This window comes from Dermacentor albipictus, unplaced genomic scaffold, assembly GCF_038994185.2.
Source record: "Dermacentor albipictus isolate Rhodes 1998 colony unplaced genomic scaffold, USDA_Dalb.pri_finalv2 scaffold_29, whole genome shotgun sequence".
Taxonomy (NCBI): Eukaryota; Metazoa; Arthropoda; class Arachnida; order Ixodida; family Ixodidae; genus Dermacentor; species Dermacentor albipictus.
The window spans coordinates 804,176-816,255 of record NW_027225583.1 but is presented as its reverse complement, the minus strand read 5'-3'; the positions used below and the strand labels follow the sequence as shown (position 1 = coordinate 816,255).

Below are 12,080 nucleotides of genomic sequence, written 5' to 3'. Positions count from 1 at the left end.
CCTGGTCCTCAGCAGCATAAAATGAAGTGACGCTGATAACCTACCTATGCCTAACGTTTATGTAATGTGAGTAAAATAAATGTCGTGGAGTTTCCTGCACTTGGCGGTGGATGTATTCGCATATACAAAGCGGTGCATAAGTGGGATGACCAGGTCTGTCGTATTCTTAGAGTTAAATTATTCGCTCGTTCACGCTAAGAGTTCTGTACATAGCTGGAATTTCGTAATGAGTTTTCTTCATTAACACGCCAGAGTGAACGATATGATATTTTGTTCCGATGACGCTCGATGTGCGCATTGTGTGGAGCTACGCCATTAAATGAAAACTTTCGCCTCGAGACGAAGACGGCACCAGCTGTCCTGACTATGGTAGACACACTGTGTTCACAGTAGGCTCGATAGATGGCGCTACCATTCCGTTTCGGCAGAATCGACTAGTTTCGAGCCGCGTATTTGCAGACGATGAGCCCACCGACTTTATTCTGAAATAGACAAGCAAGTAATTCACAAAAGCTTGTTAATAAACTATATTCATTATAAAAAGTTCCCACTCGATGCTTAACTTTTGCGCGAGTGACGACGTGGTTTAAGTAGAATAGTCGTATATACTTGGCGATCCTATTTCAGTTACATACGGTATGCACCTATGCAAGTGAATGATCTGGTCGACGGGCCTCCACTTATACACACACAAAGTCTGAGGCTGCACAAAAGTCCTGTGTGATGTCGATAACATTCCAAGTGCAGCACTCCGACCTGTGGGTCTCGCTGGGTGGATGGATGAATGAATACCGTACTTCAGGTCCGTTGGTGCGTACGATTAGCGCGTACCGGGCTCTAACCTCTCTGTCCACGTCGGGACAGAGAGGTTAGAGCCCTCCGCCGCGTCACAGGCCCGATGGACAGCCCAGAGCTGTGCTTTAAGGTCCGAGCAGCGTAGAGCTTGGTCCCTCTCTTCCTTGGCGGTCCTGGTCCCCGGCGCCAGGGGGCATCCCCGGAGCACGTGAGCAAAGGCCAGCTACATCTTTACGAAGGCGGCACACATTGTGAGGGTGTGCGTTCTGTAAGATTTTGTGCAGGAAGACCGGGCATGTGTAGGTGCCCTGGATCATCTGAATTTTTTTGTGTTCGCTGCAGAGTCTTGCCTCACTGCTCTGGCACACTCTTGCCGAGTCGCTTGCGCCTTGGTGTCCGAGTGCTTGGAGAGAACAAGGACGTGCGTTATGACGGTCGCGTGTTTGCTGTGACACTTTCGCACACTTGATTACCGAACTTCGCAGCATTGCTTGCAGAGCGTCGGTTTGGCCCCAGGGAGCTGCCGTCGTCTTTACCTGCCGCGTACCAATGTCGATGAATGCCTTCAACTTAATGGTCGTGAGTCTCCGTGCGGATCTCTCTTTATCCCCCCCCTTCTCCCCTCTCTTAGCTTCCTGTGGAGCTAGCAGGAATTTTGCCCCTCGCCGTGATTTTGTGCAACCCTGACAGTTTCCTTTTGTTCCTCCGTTTGTACATATGTTTGGATTTCTACAAACCGTCCCGCCAACAACAACAACAACAACAACAACAACAACAACAACAACAACAACAACAACAACAACAACAACAACAACAACAACAACAACAACAACAACAACAACAACAACAACATAATTTAGTGTTCATTATAGTGCTCAGCGGTCATATTCTGTAAAGCTTTGCTTTGAAAACACATCGGTCTGGGCTGCTACGTCAGGGTGACGTCAAGCGGTGAAAAAGGGGAACGTCGCCGTACAAGGGAGACCAATGAAAGAGAGGCGCACTGCCGTAAAGTGACGTCACCATTTTAGTTTCTGCTTTGCGGATGATATAGTAATTAAAGGATGTTGCTAGATTGGTAAAAACCATATTTGTTTGTATACAACACTTGCACATTTAATTTCCGGTAATTGCGGATTTTCCGAAGCGGACAGCTAGTGGTTTAATTTTTATCTGCGTTGTTCTATTCATTTTGGTCGCTAGGTGATGTGCCATACGTTGAGCAATAAAAGCGCTGCCCTGAGTGTAGGCCACGGATCTAGTAGGATTTTGTCCAGCCGTGGCTGATCTTAGCATGGACGATTGCGATTAGAGTTTTGGCCACACATCCCACAACTTCGAGATGCTTGTCGCGGTCAAGGAAGCGCTCTTGTCTGCGGCTTTCTCCTGCTGCGTGAAGAGAAATGTCGCAACTCTTTTTCCGTTCCCTCCACCGTAGTCACCCTAGCGCCGGTGGTAATCATGCGACTGACTGACGGTTGCGACAACCAATAGATTATACATTCCAGACGCGCTGCTGAACACAAAGCGTAGAAAAAGAAAAGATGTAGCGCGCAGAGCACTTAGTTGCCGTGTCAACGGTAATAAATCTTGCAGCCCACGATAATCTAGTTCGTCGCCAATCCATCGCACTCTGTTTTTGGGGCACCTGAAATGCCTTCGGAACTCGGCTTCGCTCATGTCGAATGTCTCGCGCCGTTGCCACTCCTCAAGTCGTTGTCTTTGGCCAACGCTCGCCTGCAACACAACCAAAAAAGCCACTATCGGCACCCCCCTCGTCGCGACGACCAGAGACTAGCAGACGGCCACGGTTGCCCTAGCAACCCTCACGATCACGTTCGCCATTGCGCGCGACCCTCGAGCGAATCACTTCTTTCCGTTTCCTCTCGTGGCAGACGACGGGATCCTTCCCAGATGATTGGCAACCTGTGTGATGAGAACAAAATTTGTTATCATGCCAACCAGGGGCAACGACAACGAAGCGCCGACCAATGGTGTTCGTGAGAGGGAACCGATCCCAATGCGAACCGTCACAAAATACGGCCACGGGAACAGCTTCAATGCATTTGAATTACTGCAGTTACATATAGTACACAAGAAACAATTCAGAAAAAATACAGATATGATGGGCGAAAGAATTCGAGGAATAGAAATAAATATGGAAAAATAAAGCAAGAAGGAGGGCGTAAAAAAGGAGTTAATCGCACAACATGATTATCTACACATGTAGCGGGAACACATGCAATGAACTCTGAATATATCAATACAATAAAAAAAATTGAAAAAATCGCGGCTTGAACAGAGAATTGTGTGGCTTCAGGACCGTAAGGTTCTTCGTTCGAAACCGCGTAAATTCACGAAGTCACCCCCTCGAAAGCGTGCTTTTCTTCATAACATAGTTTATGCGGAAAAGACAGCTTTAAATAAGACACGTGCTTAGTGGTTCAGGCGGATGAGAAAAGCGGCTACTACCGAATGCAGCTGTTCAGGGTTGGTTGCGTAAGAGGAGTCGGAAGTCAGAAAAAGTAATATTACATTTAAAAAATATAGAAAGGTGGAAGCCGGATGCAAACGCCTTCGCAAATGAATTTATCATTTGTTTTTATTAGCAAAGCTTGGGTATAGGAAGTCTAATTTCCCCAAGCAAGTGTCGATGTGACACAAATTTAAGACGATATTTTATATTTCCTTCCAATCAAAATATGACGCGAGCAAACATCGCACCGATGTTAATTGTCACTCAAGCAGGGCACAACCTACCTTTCGTACTCTTCGCAACTAATGATCCCTGAAACGTCACCGCTTCTGAGACTCCAAGTTTGTCAACCACGTGCTCTAAACACTGCCTTCCTATAGTCTTTCTCTACTCGAGCTGCCCGTCATTGGTCCATGCTTATTTCGCAACGTCCCGCCGAATACATCGTTTATTCACGTGAAAAGTTTGCATTGCAAACAAACCTGTTATTATCACCAATATGGTATTCCTAGAAAACAAACAACTTTTTTCTCAAAAGCCACACCCAGTGTCACATATTGTTTCTTAAATGCAGCCTGTTGAGTATTCCTTCGTAAATGAATGGAGCCGAACTGTTTGTTGAGAAACTCCCTGGAGACTGCAGTTCCACACGCACTGGACGACGGAACTGCGGGTTTAATGCGCATGCGCGTCCGTTTGCGGAGAGGGAGCGGCAGAGTGTAGACAATAATATAACGCGAATGAACAGCGCAATGCGTCGGAGCAAAAAGGCTCCAAACACGGCGCGAATTGCAGCTGTCCGAGAAGAGAACAAGGCCTGATGGGATAAGGCGAATTTGAAAAGAGTTCGGTTGCCGGACCATGACTATACTCGCTATGATTGCTGACGCCGGAAAGCACGCGCTAATTGGCTGTGGTAGGGATGTGCGGTTGTCTCGACTGGCAGAGCGAAGTGGCAGTTCTCGGCCTTCAAACGGGTACGACCCATTTGAGCGCACGTCTACGCTCCAGCAGCCCGTTCCCGTGAGATAAGAGGGGCACATTAGCCTTCTTGTTGCAGGTTTTCCACGCATTTACACGAAAAAAACGCACCTTGAGGCCGAAATTAACGTACCGTGTCGGTGCTTTGTTCAAAAATTTAAAAAAAGGACGTTACCATTCTTCTCACTAGAAACATTCCAGATTGCGTATTTATCAGTATGCCGAGCCGAGTATAAGCGTGAAATTTTTCCAGCGTATGGCACATTCGTAGCCCCTCACTCATACCGGGACGAACACCACTTTTGAGTCCCATCAATTATACCTTATATGGCATAGTGAGCTCTCTCAAACGCGACCATTCCTGGCTCTGATAGACAAATGTACTGTCAAGCCACGCCTCTCTTTCTGAACACCCAGCGCGAGGCTAACTCTACAGATTACCTCTGCTTGCGTCATGACCGGTGCGACAAAAATTGCATCTGCGCAAAGTACACATGCATGATCGGGCATTGGCCTCTTTTCTCTACGCAACGAGTAAGCTGCGTGGATAAATTATGGTTGCAAATATGGGAGCGACAATACTATAGCACGTTTCTCGAACACCGTGGTTTCAGCAAGCGACCACCTTGGATCGTTTTTAAGGACGTTCGACGCCAAAAAAAAAAGAATTACATGTCTTCTGTATTGCCTGAATCATCGATTACGCTATTACAGGTGGGTTACTAGTTAAAATTTCCCTAGCCCTCAAGTGCTGGTTAAAGGAAATAATCGGAAACACAAGCGAATTAAAATATACCGAGCACGGACACCGATGCAGCGTTCACGGAACTTACTTGACTAGTGGTTTGTTGGTAAATGATTATGCATACCTCCCGATAACTGCTCTATGCAATTTAAGTTGTTCCGTTTAGCTTTGCTAATGTGCCGCATTGTCACTGCTTAGAGTCACTGCTGTGAAGCAATGACTCTAATAGCTCTATTCAGTGTTTTTATATAGTACGTTGTTTAGTATTCTCATCTCGTTTACGAGTCAGGCAGCGCACACATTTTTTTTACCCCCAATGTTATCTATAGAACTTCCGTGTAATAAAGTATGCCATCGTGCTATCTTATCACACGTTTTCAACGAGGCAAGTTGTTTTCTAACTTTTCGGTTACAATTTAGGTGTTCGCCTCCGTAAACATGGTGTTCTTTTTTTTTTGTTGCTATAATGGAATATTTTGTTTCAGCTACCACCTTCTAAGAAACACAATGAACTCACCGTCAAGAGGACATTGAACATGCATGCCCGTTGGACGAAATGACAACGGCTTTAGGGATGTTTCATGATTAGTGCTACATTCGGGAAGCATAATTACTTCCGGAGACTTTTGTAGCATGTTACCCACCATTCGAATCCGAGTACATGACGCTTCAGGGATTTTCTTTTTAATGTTTCGAGGGCCTCTCACGAGAAGCATACGAGGCGTTAATGGAATGCCCACAATTGAGCTGGTGCGCCTCTTCATTAGAGGAACGTATTTGTTGTATATGTGCATCATATAGGTGTAGTATCCACCATTTGGTGATTCACAAGCCGTGATTTACAGGACGATTAACAACGAAACAGACAGACGCGTACCGATGGAGCCAAACGTCCTTCCTCTTTTTCCCAAAGGCTAATTTACACAACCGCCAAAGGTGTCCTGAAGGACTGCAGGATATGATTTTATTGGGTGTTGGAAATGTTATGCCGAACAAGCTGCAGAAGCAGCGTTTTGATACCTTCCGTCAATAGCGTCAGCCTTTTTACGAAAAAAGAAATAGAAACGAAGGTATCGTGGTGACATGCTTACACATAAGAGATAATTATTCTGCGTTGCCGTAAGACTTGTGGCGTTTCGCTGTCTCGGAGATCCGTCTACGTACAGCATTACACTTTAACTGCAGCTGCATTTTCTGCGGCTGAATGGTGCCATACAAAGAGAGATATCGTCAGCTTTGCAAATGCAAAAATAGGGGGAAATAAACAAGGAAAAAAAAGAACCGCAGTTTTACTTGGATGAAACATTGAAATTGATAGCAAGATTATGCGTTGCACTTGAGATCCTACCGCTGTGTTCTAACACTAGGTGAGGACCTCATGGCTCGACACTGCAGGTCGTACAACTGTAGTTGCGCAAAATGAATGGAGTCGTGCAGCGTTGTGACATGACTTGTCAGAACGCTTTTCAGTGCCAAAGGAAATAACTAGATATAAGTAGCCTCACATTTACATCACCATACATTGCGTCATCGACACTTATCTTCAACAGCAGTGCAAATTTGTTGCCGAAAAACTCGAGCCACCGGCACAAGCAAACGCTATAGTGTGAGCACTGTAGAGTCGAATGAGCGGAACATGAGGGTGCAGTACATGGCGGGGAGCGTCACCTGTCATACTCGAAGCCTATTCAATGCAAAGAATGTAGAGCAGAAGTGGGCTCTAGCCACGTGATATGCAAGCGGTAAATTCTAGTCGGCTCACTTTGGTTGCATCGGCTGCGGGGATTTTAGAAGACGCGCAAGTATGACGCTTGGCAAACACACGCCCAGGTTTGTGCAGGTTCAAGCGTGCGACAAAGTCGAGTGTTTGCTATGTCAGCCAGGTAACGCATTGAACTATCACACGTTACCTAGGTGCGTGTGGTTACTCAAGGTGCAAGACAGCGGGGAAAACAAGCAAGAAAATCTGCACCGCATTTTTAGGTGCAGAACAGTTGATTTCACCAAACACCAGGAATTCTCCATTGCTTTCGAGTTGAGAGCACAGCCACTTCACTAACCGCGTTGTTAAGCTCTAGTGACCGACTTTTTAAAGATTCTGTCATCATGGGTCAGTCGCCCAGACATTCTCGAGGTTTCAAGGCAATGCACGTGAAGCGAACAACGTTTCGTGCGGAAGAAGAAAACTACACGTTACTTCCAACGTGCCAACATGCTTGTGATGGCAGGCGCCACTAAAGGTTACCACGTACCAAACAAAGTCGAATGGTCTCTCAACCATGTGGCCCAAAGGCGCCACAGAGCAGGAGTAGTGACGTCAGAGAAGGTTGTCTAGCCGAGGCTTGCGGAGTCACGTGGAGCTCCCTCTCAGTTCTTTTTATCCCTCCTTGATGGTGCGTATAACTGGCTCCGTCATGTTTTGCGGCCAAGTGCACTGCAGGTCTCTCGCTTCCCTCGAGACCTAACACAATACATCGCGGCTTGCGCATGCGCCGTCGAAAGCGTCATCGCCCGATGACGGCGCCGCCGGCGCCAACGGGTTTGAAGACTCCATGTGGCTGCTGTTGCAACAAAATATTACGCACATGAAATCAGCAGAAATGAAATCAAGGAGCATACATAAAAGCAGACAGCTGGCAAGGGCTTGTGTTGCGTATGCAGGCATTTAAATGCCCAATTAAAACAGTGTGACTTTATTATCAAACGTTTTAGTGCGCAGCTCTTGGACGCCAGTTCCTGCGGCGATCGTCGCGACATGGTCCTCCGTAACCGAACCAACGAGCAAAGCGAAAGATGAAAGTGAAGGTGGAGGGCAGCGGGAGATGAAAACGGAGAGGGCGAGGAGGAAAGCGGTGGAGGAGAGTATGGCGAAAGGGCGAGGAGGAAAGCAGAGTGCCGCACGAGACTACGAGACGGTGCCGTAGTATCGTAATCTGATTGTGTGCCCAGCTCGAATTGTGTGGTACTTTCTGGAAGCCACGAGGGCCCCTACGATTACACTGGAACATTCGACTAGCCACGCATGAAAGCCGACGCCCTTGACCCGCAGACCAGATTTTCGGCTATCGCCGACCCTGCTCGCCGTTATTGTTGCGCTTGAGTGTAGCTTGTTTTGCAACGCTTCGCTCCGTTTCCGACCTGCCGCATGAGGCAGATTGTCCGTGCCAGCCAATATATCGCGAAATGAAAACACGTAACGCTTTTCCGATTTATCCTGATTGTGGTTTCTTCGCAATGAAATAATTTATATAATATCTGGATATTTTCGTGTACCTAAGAGGACAGAAGTTTTTTTGCTCATTAGTTATTTTAGTGTGTAGTATTTAGAGACGCCCTCTCCTAATCATCTCCAATCACCCGTGGTTTGTGCGAGCTGATTTTATCTTACGCCCGCAAATTTCCTAATTTCATCACACCACAAAATTCTTTGCTATCTAAAAACTTCGTTCCCTTCCCTTGGTAACTATTCAAGCTGTAATTCTAAAGGCTCGCCTTTTATATGTCCTACGCATTGCTTTAACTGTCGAGCTGCACCTCTTCCTTTTATTGTCGACAAGAACATCATCTATGCCCATTTGCGGTCTATTCCCCGCCGCTGTCTTGTTGTCTCTTAACGTTACGCCTGATCTCGTTGGATCACTGGGTGACTCCCACGTCGTACAGTGCATATAAATAGGCTGATGATGCTTCAACTTCTCAGACGCCTTAGTTTATATACGTGACGGTAGTCAGTCACCACCAACGCGAGTGCTATAAGGTGTTACCTTTTTCCTTGTTCCACTACCTTAAGTGATTAGTGTTGTCGGATGCTGCAGAAAAAGCGGGAAGTTGTACTCGATAGCTCTGGTTTGCACTGTTGTTGTTAAGTTTTCCTAGTAAAATTTTGAGCCTTCGTCGTGTAATCACTTCATCATTGTAAGTCATCTATCATGGCAGAACGATCTTACAGTGTAATTTACGGAAAGTCTGTATAGGAAATTTCACGCTTTGTCCAACTCGGCGCTATAGAAAAAATGTCAGTGGGGATTTCGAAGTGTTAACGCGTCGCCCTAAAAAAAAGAAGTGTTTGAACACCAAGCGTAAATGTACGACTCAATTTGAACAATAATGTTCTGCTAATTACACAGCTAGGACAAGATTCTAGCGTCGATGAAATATGCAACTACAAATACGACGTCATCAAGTTCAATCTGATTTTTTTTTTCATTCACCTTCCCTTGCGCTCGCACACATGCCTACAACGACCGTTTAAGGCTTCATTTCCGATAAATAATTTTTTTTCGCGACACGTTTGGAAAAGGCGCCTGTCACAATCACCGAGACAAACAAATTGATTCACTATAATCAATCCGCCGTAGAAAAATATAAGCAACACTAGGAATTGACGGCAAATGAAGGAGCACGGTGGAAACCTGATTTCTGCTTTCTTATTGCAATCAATTCATAAGCACTGTGATAAATTATAGAAAAAGAACTTAACCAGGTATCCACCTCTTGGAGAAATGGATTGTTAAAACACGTACAGAAGCAAGGGTTTCTTTTTCCTTCCTAACCTAAGCAGGAGAGTGTGCGTGTTGGATAGAGAGAGAGAAACAGAGATGGAAAATTAGCGAGGGAAACAAAAGAAATGTCCTCGAATTCGTGCGATCCTAGCAACGTGTGATGAAATATAGCGACCAAAAATATTTAAAAGAGATGGCCACCATGAAGACTTATGAAACGCCTCAAATATTTCTTTTTTTACATGCGTTCACGAATGAGAAGAGAGGCTAAAGATAGAGCACTTCGATAAGTGAAAAAGCTTGAGAAATTCTGAGAATTGTTTAGTAACAAGAAAGCATCTTTTTGGCTCCGAGGTCCCTTCGTTCTTGCTTAGTTTTGCTTGCTTGTTTTTCTGAGCTTCTGCGCTTCTCACCATGGAGTTTCCGGTGGCAAAGAATGTTTAGGTCTTAGTACACAATTATCAATTTTCTCTACAGACTTTGCATCCATAAACTCCCCGGCCCACGACTGTGCCATCGATAGCAGGACCACTGGGCTGAAGGGCCGACGGCGCCAACGAGCTTCTAGCATCCATATCATTACTATCGCAATAACATGTTAGGATATGAAGCCAGCTGAAGTAGAAGCAAGAAGCGTACATAGAAGCCGACAGGAGGCAAATCTTTGCGCAGGGGATGCAGGCACTTAAGTGCACGAACAAAACAGTGTAAGATAATTATCAACGTTTTAGAGAGGAGCTCTTAGGAGCCCATCGCTTTGGCGAATGTCGCGGCGTTTCTCTCGTGACCGAGTTAACGAGCAAAGCGAAAATTTAAAGTGAACGCGGAGTGCAGTAAGAGATGAAATCAGAGAGCGCGAGGAGAAAAGCGGAGGAGGAGGCTACAGTGAAAGAATGAGGTGGAAAGCGGAGGAGGAGAGTATGGCGAAAGGGTGAGGAGGCAAGCAGAGTGCCACACGAGACTACGAGATGGCGCCATAGTATTGCAATCTGGTCGTACATGCGACACAAATTGTGCAGTATGTTTTAGAAGCCACGTGGACAGGAGCTATGCACTGGAACATTTGACTAGCCATGCCTAAAAACCGACGCGCTAGTCCCACAGATCGGATTTTCGACGATCCCCGACTCTGCTAATACGACGTGGACCGCTCATATTGACCTTCTTCGTAAATGACTTTCTTTAGCTGCAGAGCGCTATCACGGTGCCGCCATTTCATTCTCAGGAAGGTCATTATGTACATATACAACGCAATGTTTCACGCTCGCGTAACGTTTTGCACACTTGCGTGGAGAACAAGAACGCTGACAAATCTGGGCAGAAGTGTCTTGCTACAGAAGAAAGTGATACGATGCGTTGCAAACGTTGCGTACGTGTATTCTACCAGAGAATTCTTTCTCTTCTATCAAGTCACAGACGCCACGTTAATTTATCCGTACCGCCTACCCCACTAGCTTTTCTTTTCAAACAAAGACACAAAAATGTTTTGAAGATTCATTACAGGCTGAAAAAACAACTACCTGATCCTTGAACTAGACCCATTAGAGACAGCTGGTACCGCGATGGCGCACATCTTATGGCAAACACTCCTGACTTTCAGTGTCGCATATCACTTGAACAAATATCAGCGGAATAGGATCGACTTCAACAACGTTTCTAAACAGTTGCGCGAACATTTTGTTTCAGGACAATACTGAGCGTTCCCATTTATTTCTTACCCCTATAGTTTCATTTCATTGTACCTGATTGCCATGTTTTTCCTTTTTTGCATTACATCTTTAAGCACGATGTGTATTTATAATTATTTCTTGTCGTCCTTTATTAATTACTACTGTGCTGTAACTGTTGTAAGTGTGGTGTGTCATTATTAAGCTTGTTCGGTTTTGTTTTACGATTTGTCATTTATTCTCCTATATATATATATTAGTTTTGTGAATTACTTCAGAAAAAGAAAGATGTTCGACATTATTTGTGCGACCTAGGTTGAACAGTTTTCGCGTGTCAATGCAACACGCAACGGAAAAATACGACAACATCAAGTCTCGCAACATTTTTTTTTTCTTTGAGCTCCCCTTCCTCTCGCACACATACAGACAACGACTATTCAACCCTACGCTTCTGATAAATCCTTGTTTTTTTACCGACAGGATTGGAAAAAGCGTGTCACAGCCACCAGGACAAACGCGTCGATTCACGCTAATAAATCCACAGTCGAGAGAGATAAGAGAGACGACGAATTGACGGTAACAAATCTAAAGCTTTTTTGTGATCAATGTAAAAGCAGAGCGGCAAATTGTGGCACTGTGACACACGGCAGAGGTGAAGCAGCCGCTAAGCGCTCCCCATAAGTGCGCCGATCGCTAATATATAGTGCAAAGCTTGTCCGACTTGCGGTGGAGGTGCAGTTCGTCATTAAGACCATTAATAGCGAACTGCACACAGCTTCGCTGGCGATCCTTCTTCACAAGGTGAAAGGGCACCGAGTCGTTCTCTACGCAAGGATTCCAAAGTAAGCTGCGCGGGGAGTCTGGGTTGCAAAGATGTGTGCGATAATTCTATAACATGCTTTCATTGCGCCGTG

General features: G+C 45.6%; 1 long non-coding RNA gene across 1 annotated transcript in view; it reads left to right on the top strand.

Annotated features, from left to right (window-relative positions):
• The window catches only part of LOC139052684 (uncharacterized), a 1,258,229-nt gene extending 1,246,486 nt beyond the window's left edge, over positions 1-11,743 (top strand). The window contains exon 6 of the long non-coding RNA XR_011510010.1: positions 11,647-11,743. This is a non-coding gene — a long non-coding RNA (uncharacterized lncRNA). The remainder of the gene's footprint in view (positions 1-11,646) is intronic.
• Positions 11,744-12,080: the final 337 nt, after the last annotated feature.